Source organism: Ursus americanus, chromosome 15, assembly GCF_024610735.1.
Source record: "Ursus americanus isolate L20-20 chromosome 15, mUrsAme1.1.p, whole genome shotgun sequence".
Lineage (NCBI taxonomy): Eukaryota > Metazoa > Chordata > Mammalia > Carnivora > Ursidae > Ursus > Ursus americanus.
Genome location: NC_142141.1, coordinates 16,105,184 through 16,113,888, shown reverse-complemented (window position 1 = coordinate 16,113,888; position 8,705 = coordinate 16,105,184).

Here is an 8,705-nt window from a genome sequence, read left to right as displayed (position 1 = left end):
CATGTTTAGTTGTGTGTGTGTGTGTGTGTGTGTGTGTGCGCGCGCGCGCATTCATAAGTGCACGTGTCCAAACGTTCCTCAGGGCTCCCGTATGCACACATACACGCCCACATCCAAGGCTGCAGCTCGGTGTGTAACTGAAGTGCACTTTATCTGCTGGGCGTACCCAACAGTGGCTGGGTGTCTGTGTGTTCGGTGCATGCTGAAAGTGTGTATGAGTGTGCACAACCACGTATCAGTGTGCGTGTGCATGATTTCTGTGTGGCGCCTGTTTGTGCAGTGGCTCGTTCTGGGTGTGTTTGTATGTCCATGTGCCTTGGTGTAGATTTTGTCCTGAGGTGAGTGTGCACATACACACTAGTGCCCCTGCGTGCCAGCCCGCATTTCCCCCCTCACGGAGGTAAGGCTTGCCTGGCTTCACTAGCTCTCTGCCCCCGCCTCAGATGACTGAGTCCCGGAACAGGCAGATTAATCCTGTTTAAGTTGCAAGCGGATGCTCGAGGAAAGACAAACCATAGAGGCCTGGCTTTAGCTTCTTCCTGTTCTTTCTACTGCTCTCTTCCATGAGCTACCAGTATTTCACTCTGCTGCCAGAGCATCTGGCTAGCAGATGATAAATGACCCACATTCAGGATTTTCATGCAATATGCGTTTGAACTCTGCCGGTTCCACCCCCTAAGACAAGTCCCTTCCCTCATGGTTGGTGTCTCACTTTCTGAAAAGTAGAGAGAGTAATGATTATATTATTGTATTGTCTTTCCCCTGAAGTTGGAACCCTCACCCATAAAGGTGTTTGGTAAGCCACTGAACTATGTAGAGAATTATTACTAATATTACATACATATTATCTGAGGATGAAAGTTAGCGGGCTCAACAGATGTCCCAACAAACATTGGATAAGCATTTGTTATGTGTCAGTCCCTGAGCTAAGTGCTGGGGATATGGAGGTAAACCAGAAAGGTTTGGTGCCTGTCCTCAGGGAACTTAGAGTTTCGTGGGGATGACACAAGTGGCTATAAGTGAAGTAAGTATTACAGACGAGGAAAACACTGAGTATGAAACTGGGTGTTCAGGGGAAGGCCTGGGTCAAGCCCTGAGGGAGGGCTGGGACTTGTCTGGGTGTAGGTAGGGGAGGTGTGAGCTCTAAACACGGAGGAAAGATGCCATGTGAAGTAGGGTTTAGTGTGTTGACTCATAGATGGCTGGAAAGGGGACCTCTGTCTACCACTCCCTCTGGGTACCTTGGTCTGTTCCCAAATATGTCAGGAATGAAAAAGGTAAGGAAACTGTGCCTCTAATGCATGGATGTCATTCACAATCTAAAGGGCTCTAGGATAGAGTAGGAATCTCCATGTGTTACCTATGGGGCTCCACTGCCATAGAGGCTGAAATCCCTGACATGCTCTTGTTGGTAAGGAGATGGTTAAAGAGAAGCACAGGAAAAGGAAAAGAAGTATGGGAAAGTGGCACCCGGGAAGCAATTAATGTATGTTTACTGGCTGAATGGATGGGCGTGGATGTTCTTCCAACTTCTGGGGGAGACCTGGAACTGAGGTCTCCTGAAGTTGAGCTGAGTCCTTGCGGTCTTGTCCCATGGGTCCCTACAGGGGTGATGGCTTCATGGAACAGGAAATCCCAAATACTCATGAAATGGCTGCTCTAGGAGCTGCGGGAGCTGCTTCAAGATAGAATGGGGCTCAGAACTTCCTTGCTGTAGCCTGTTTCTGTCTTTATTCAGTCCACAAAAATTGTTACCTATTTCAAGTGTGGGGACAAGGAGGTGAACTTCTTGTCTGCAGGGAAAATGAATGAGAACACAAATCAGTCTAAGAGGCGTAATGGACTAAATGCTATAGGAAACATACAAAGTGTACAAATGAGGAGGATTTCCCCGTCTGATTCCGTTCATTTCTTTTTTCTTTTTTTTTTAAGATTTTATTTATTTATTTGTCAAAGAGAGAGAGAGAGCACACACAAGGGCAGCGGCAGTGAGAGGGAGAGGGAGAAGCAGACTCCCCGCTGAGCAGGGACCCTGATGTGGGACTCGATCCCAGGACCCTAAGATCATGACCTGAGCCAAAGGCAGATGCTTAACCGGCTGAGCCACCCAGGTGTCCCTCAGTTCAGTTCAGTTCACAATGCCGTTCATGTCTAGAGAACATGCTTAGCATATGGGGAAGATGAATGACGCCGTGCCGTTTACGGACATAGAGAGCTTATCCTCCAGCAGCGGCAGCCACGTGACAGAGCTGGTTGATCGGCTTGTTCCACATCTGCCCAAACCTTTCTTGGTGTGTCTTCCTGTACTACAGAGGCTGAAAAGCTAAAAGTCCATTTCCCAAACTCCTTGCCATTGGGGTTCTCTTTGCAATTTAGGTTTAGCCAGTTCCGTGCACTTGTGCAAACCTGAATTCAACACTGAGTTAGGAAAAACAACTGAGTTAGGGGGAGGGGAGGCAGCAGCCAGGGAGGGATCATGGTACCGGCGGTGTCCTACAAGGGGCAAGATGGCTCTAGGGTTTGGACAGTAACTCCTGGTCCCAGACTACACCTAAAATTGTGTATTCCTGTAGCCAGAGACTGGATCCAGTGACTCCGGAACTCCAGCTTCCAGACTGTGGCAGAAATAGTAGTTCCCTTGGGGACTCAGGACTGTGTGGTGTTCTGGGAATCATTCTCAGAGGACCAGGCCAGGTCAGAACTTGCTCTGCAAGGATTCAGGATTCACTTGATTCTCTTTATTAATCCATGTTTTCTTAAAATAGCTAGAAGGGTTTTGCACCTTCACGTGAACCCTAACTGATGCATCACGCTGAGAACTGCAGGTTCTGTGAGTGTCAGAGATGGGGCGGACACGAGTGTGAGCACAATAGCAGGGAGGACATCCAGAGGGCCGCCTTTCTTTCCTCTTCCCATTTCACCTCCACCCCATTCCAATCCTATAAGCAACTTTTTTTTTTTTAGATTTTACTTATTTATTTGACAGAGAGAGAGACAGCCAGCGAGAGAGGGAACACAAGCAGGGGGAGTGGGAGAGGAAGAAGCAGGCTCCCAGCGGAGCAGGGAGCCCGATGCGGGGCTTGATCCCAGGACCCTGGGGTAATGACCTAAGCCAAAGGCAGATGCTTAAGGACTGAGCCACCCAGGTGCCCCACAAGCAACTTTCAAACCAATTCATCGATTGGATAAATACCAAACAACTACAGTGCACAAAGCACTCTGCTTTTCGTTGTGGTCATGGCAGTGCACAAAATCAGTGAGCTTTCTGCCTCTGTGGTGCTCATGAGGAGACAAGTGTTGGAGCACTGAAACCTAGAATTCAAAACCGTGGTACGAGTTACGAAGGAAAAGAAGAGGGAACTGTGGGAGAGAACAGTGCTGCGGAGTCTGTGAGAGACCTTACTTTACTGGGAGGTCTGGGAAGATCTCTGGAGAGGTAACATCGAAGCCGAGACACCAAGGATGAAAACGAGCCAGCCCTGCGAAGGTGGCCAAGGAGGCGGGAGAGAGGTGCCAGGCGGAAGGAGCAGTGTGTAAGAGCTAACTAGCCGCTCCCAACAGCTTTCTAATGCTCGCCTGGGGGATAGTCATAGGACAGAGCCTCAGCCACTTAGCATTTCGGCAGCCTCACTAACAGGAAGCCTCCGTGAGTTGACATCTTTCCAGCCACTTTTCCGATTTTTGCTGTGTCAGAATTTCTCAATCTCTGCATTATGGACAGTTGAGACTCGGTAAGTCTTCACTGGGGGACTGTGCCGGGCACTGTGGGATGGTTAGCACATCTTTGGCCTTTACTCTCTAGATGAGAGCAGCAGCCCCTCCGCCTCCAGTTGTGACAACCAAAAATATCTCCAGACATTGCCAAATGTCCCAAGGTGGGCAACATGGCCCTCCACTGAGAACCACTGCGCTCTGGGTGGCCCTGCTTTGGTCGGGGTCGTCTTGTTGGCTCCCAGCCTCCCCTTCACCTTTTAAATGTCTGCATCTCCCCTCACGCAATTTCCTCTAACCTGTCTCCACAAAGCCGTACCATGTGTCTACTAGAAATTCATAGCTTTTGTCCGCCCATTATCCCTCTGTCCATCGGGGAGTTCCATTTGGGCAATTCTCATGTGTATTGGGTGGCAGGGAAAGAGTGGTCCATCTTGGTGCTCTGCCTGCCCTCTGGCTGCAGGAGCAGGGGCATGTGGACAGGTGCCCCTTCCTTTTGTGCCCAGTTAAGAACCCAAATGGTGGGCATGAGATCCAGGCAGAGATCATCAGAATCTTTCCATGTGATTTCCCTGAGATGACACTGGCTTTTCTTCTGAATCATTAAGTGTAAAGATAGAGCCCTGGGCTGCACTAGCCATTTCCCCTGCCATTTGGGGAGAGCCTGCTTGTGGGAGGAGTCAATGGCATCAATATACAGAGAGAAGCAGCTGCAGAAGAACTGAAAGGTGGGAGAGAGGGAGTGCTCTCACCACGTGCCTGGCCACCTCTGTGCAGATGCTTACGCTGTAACATTCACATTCTCATATTCATTCTCTGTCTTCAAGCCAGAGTGGGCTGTTCCTGTCAGTTACCATGAAAAGAGTCCTACAGCATTATCCTTCAATGCCTGCTTCAAATATCTCCTCTTTCATGAAGGGCATCTCAATACAGAACAATCTGAAGAAAATGCTTTCCTTGAACTCCTAACTAGTGGTTTGCTGGAGACAGCAGCCAATTCTGTGCTTCTGTGCTTCTCTTTCCAATTCTGAGTCAAGGAACATCAGATTTGCATCATAGTGGGAATAATCACACTATGGAAATCAGCAAATGCTACAAATCAGGACTCTCTTCCCCCGGCAGAGCCTCCAGCCTGTTCACCGGGACAGCACTGTCTGAATGCCATCTCAACTGGACCACCCACTTGGATATTAGTCATGTACCAATTTGTGACAGCTCTTGCTTTTTGAATATGCTGAGGTTGGGAGGGCAAGTGTCCCTCCAAAGGAGGAAAGGTCCTGAGGAATAATTTGGTCTGTGGTCTTCATTTTACACTTGGGAGAAAAGAGGCCAGAAACTTTCAGTGACTTGGTAGTTAGTTGTGAAGTCAAGACAGAGAAAGTCCACAATCTTTTGACTTCCATCCATGATTAAAATGTAGGCCGTCCTGGCCTTCTTCTTTATCCTTTTTCAGCCCTTTCTTTTCTCCAATTTTGGCACAAAAGAGGGTTTAAAATGATTGTTGAATCATTCCAAATAGCTAATGGCCAAGACCCAAATTGTCAGCTTACTTTCAACAAGGGGCTTTGGGGCTGTGAAGTTCTCCAGGATGAGATCATTCCAGATGGGGTCTTCCTAATGTGGCAGCACTGGGGAGACAGCTGCTGAAAGAGAGGACTCGCTGCTCTTCCATAGAAAGACTGCGATGTTGGAGTAAGTGTTGGCTTCCCTGTGTATTATGTCACTTAGAATCAAACGAGATGATAGCTGAACCGCAAGGAACGCTTACAGATCTATAAAAATTGAAAATACACAGTTTATTTTCGACATAGCTGTTCTGTTTCCACAACTTATCCAGGAAGTGTGCATAAAGATATTCATTTCAACCATGTTTGAACTAATAAAAGACTGGAAACAAGCTAAATGGCTCACCATCGGAAACTAATTAAATAAATCATTATATGGAGGCAGAACTCTATGTACTACCATGGAATTATCTGCAAGATACTTTGTTTAGTGAGAACAATAAGGAGCAGAACAGTGTGTATAGTTTGCTATCATCCAAGTTAAAAAGAGGTGAGGAAAACACACACAAACACACATGAATGTATGAGCATATCTCAAGAAAGATCTACAAAACATTGGGACCCAAAAAGTTGTCTCTAGAGAGGGGAACTGGAAAACAGTGGTAAAAGGAAGATTTATTATTCACTGTATGGGACAATTTGACTTTTAAACCATGGGAAGCTAGTACTTATTCTATATCCCTCCCCTCAATAAAATAAAAAATAAAGAATATGCTGTGTTACAGTCCTTGGAAATTCTTCCTTTGCTCTGATGGGTGAGTTGGATCTGGGGATGCGCCAGAGAGCTGAGGGAGTTAAAACTAGCAACCCTCCCCCTACAACTATATACTTTCTTTTAAAAAAAAATTCAATATGTTTGATTCTTCCAAGTTTGGGACAATTATTTCTCCCACTATACAGCTGAAGGAACAGAGGCACAGAAGCCGGCCATCTTCCCAACATTACCCAGCAAGGGGGAGCCAGAGTTGCCATGAAAACTCAGCTCTTGTTCAGTCATAAGTTCTTCTGCTGGGGCCACATTTGGCTGGGCAAAGGCTTCCACAAGCACAGCAGTCTTTATGGGAGGGAAAAGAAGAACCAGAGAATTTGGAGAGGCTCCTTTGGCCTAAGTTTTCAGTAGAGTTAAAGTCCCAAGCCAGCAAGAGTCCCAGCACGAATGAAGTCAGACCAAAATAGTTACCACTTATATTCAACAGGAAATGACCCAGAAAAGATCCAACCACTTTCCAGATGTAACTTCAAGGGCCTCCGTTGGAGAGACATTTTGGAGTCTAATGCAAAAAGCTCTTGATGATGTTTCTCGAGTTGTTGTGGGGATCAGAAATGAACAGATACTTGATTTAAGGGAAATGCCCTGCTAAGAAAGTCTAAGGCTTCTGCTTTAAAGAATCAGTCTTTGAGAGAGCAGCATAGGAATGAGTATAGAAACCAAGGCCTTGCCACGTTTTGCTAGCATAATTTGGGGAGGGGATATAAGAAATAAAGGATCGATCCCTGCCTTTTGGCTGGAAAGAAGAGCAGAAATCCCAGATTGAGGAAACAATGCATGATTAGACTGCATAAGTGAGATTTAGCTAGTGGCTACAAAGAAATTTTTTATCTATCGGCTGTTGTACAGTGAATGGAGACTAATTTCTCTAAATCTTATATTTCAAAAGACTTTTACAAATTTCTTTTAAATTAACACTCAGAAGACATTTAGCTCTACATATATTAAGCTCTCCACTTAATTTATGATTGGTATAATAAAAAAATCATTATATGTGCTACCACTTGTGAAGAAAAAAGGTTACACGTACACACACCTAATCTCTGGTTAGCAGAAAAGAGAGAACAGAGGAATTAGTTAAATGATACAAGAGAAAACAACAAATTCAGAGAGTGGGACATTCTTTGAAATGTTAATGTCATAAAAAATTAAAAAGTGTTTAATAAAATTAGAAAGATATTTTGGGGGCAGTTGGAGGAACTTTGAATATGATCTAAGTCTTAGCATTAGGGAGTTATTGTCAGATGTATGCTGAAGTATGCAGGGGTGAAGAAACATGATGTTGGGAACTCATTTTAAAATGGCTCAGAACACACACACACACACACACACACACACACACACACACACACACGTGCGCACAGAGTTATTAAGCTATAGTCTCTTAGCTTCCAACACTGCTGGCTCTATGTCAAGGCTGGGACTTTGCAAATCTTTTCTCCTTTGCCAGCTGGTCTTCTGTTAGTCAGCCAATAGGGGGTACTAGAGGGAGAGAGACTGGCAAGGAACTTGCTCCTTTCTATTTTGCTTCCTGTTACAGTCAGTGTCACCCAAACAACAGTTCCTCACCCGGGCAATGACAGAATTATTTTCTGTGCAAGCAGCTGGTTCAAGTTTCCATTTTTTCCAAAATCTCAGAACCAACCTCATGCTTCTTCAGACATACTGGTATCAGCTGGCAGATGCTTTTCCTGTCCCAGCTCCGTGGGACACTTTACCCAAGATATTGTTTTATTAATCCCAAGCTCTTCTCCTTTCTCCCAGCCCTCAGGCTGGTAACTGCTTTCTGCATTTATTACAGTATTCCTTTTGCCTTTCCAGTGTTCTAAAACCTGGTCAACAATTCTTTATATTCAATTCTGTCTGTGAAAGTAATTAGTAGAGTTTGTGTCTCCTGACTGAATACAGAAATTGGTACCAGAAGTCTCAGGAAACAGACCCTCAGAGATGGAATTTTTTCAGGTGTTTGGATTTGTCTCTAAACCTGAATGCACTATTGAGCTTCTTGTCATGGAAATGGGATGCTGGTAACCCATGGCACAGAGTGACACTGATTAATCAAATTATTGGCTGTAGGTCATTGTGGTGAAGAACTTCCTGAACCAGGTGCCTTGGGAGATCAAGTGGCTGGTGGGAATAATGTTGACTAGGAGGATTGTGGGTGGGATGCCTTCTTCTGAGAGCACTAGACTGCTTACGGAAAGAAAATGATATACTCAGCTCTTTAAAGTCTCAGCTCAAGTCCTGGTTTGGGAGATTCTATGGCAGTTCTAAAAGTATCTCAAATCTCTTATAGCTGCAAATTCAGACACAATATTTAACTGTGAGGGTTGCAGAATTTAAATGTAAATCGAATTCATAGCCTATGTCTCTCAGTGCAAGTTGGGATGAGAACTGGGATAGTGTCTAATTCTAAGACTTGGAATGAAGACATCTGCATGAGCTTGGATGAAGCTAAAAATCTTAACCCCTAAATCACTTTAAGCCTTCCTTGCCTTCATCCTCAATGACTGAGATTAGGTTTCCTTTGCTTGAAGTCCTTGTATTAACCTCACCAGAGGCAGATGCCTTTCAAGGAGATACCTTTACTCTTCAAGATCTACCCTACTACCCCTTGTTGCCACTAGACCCATTACTCAGGTCGGATCCAGCATATTACA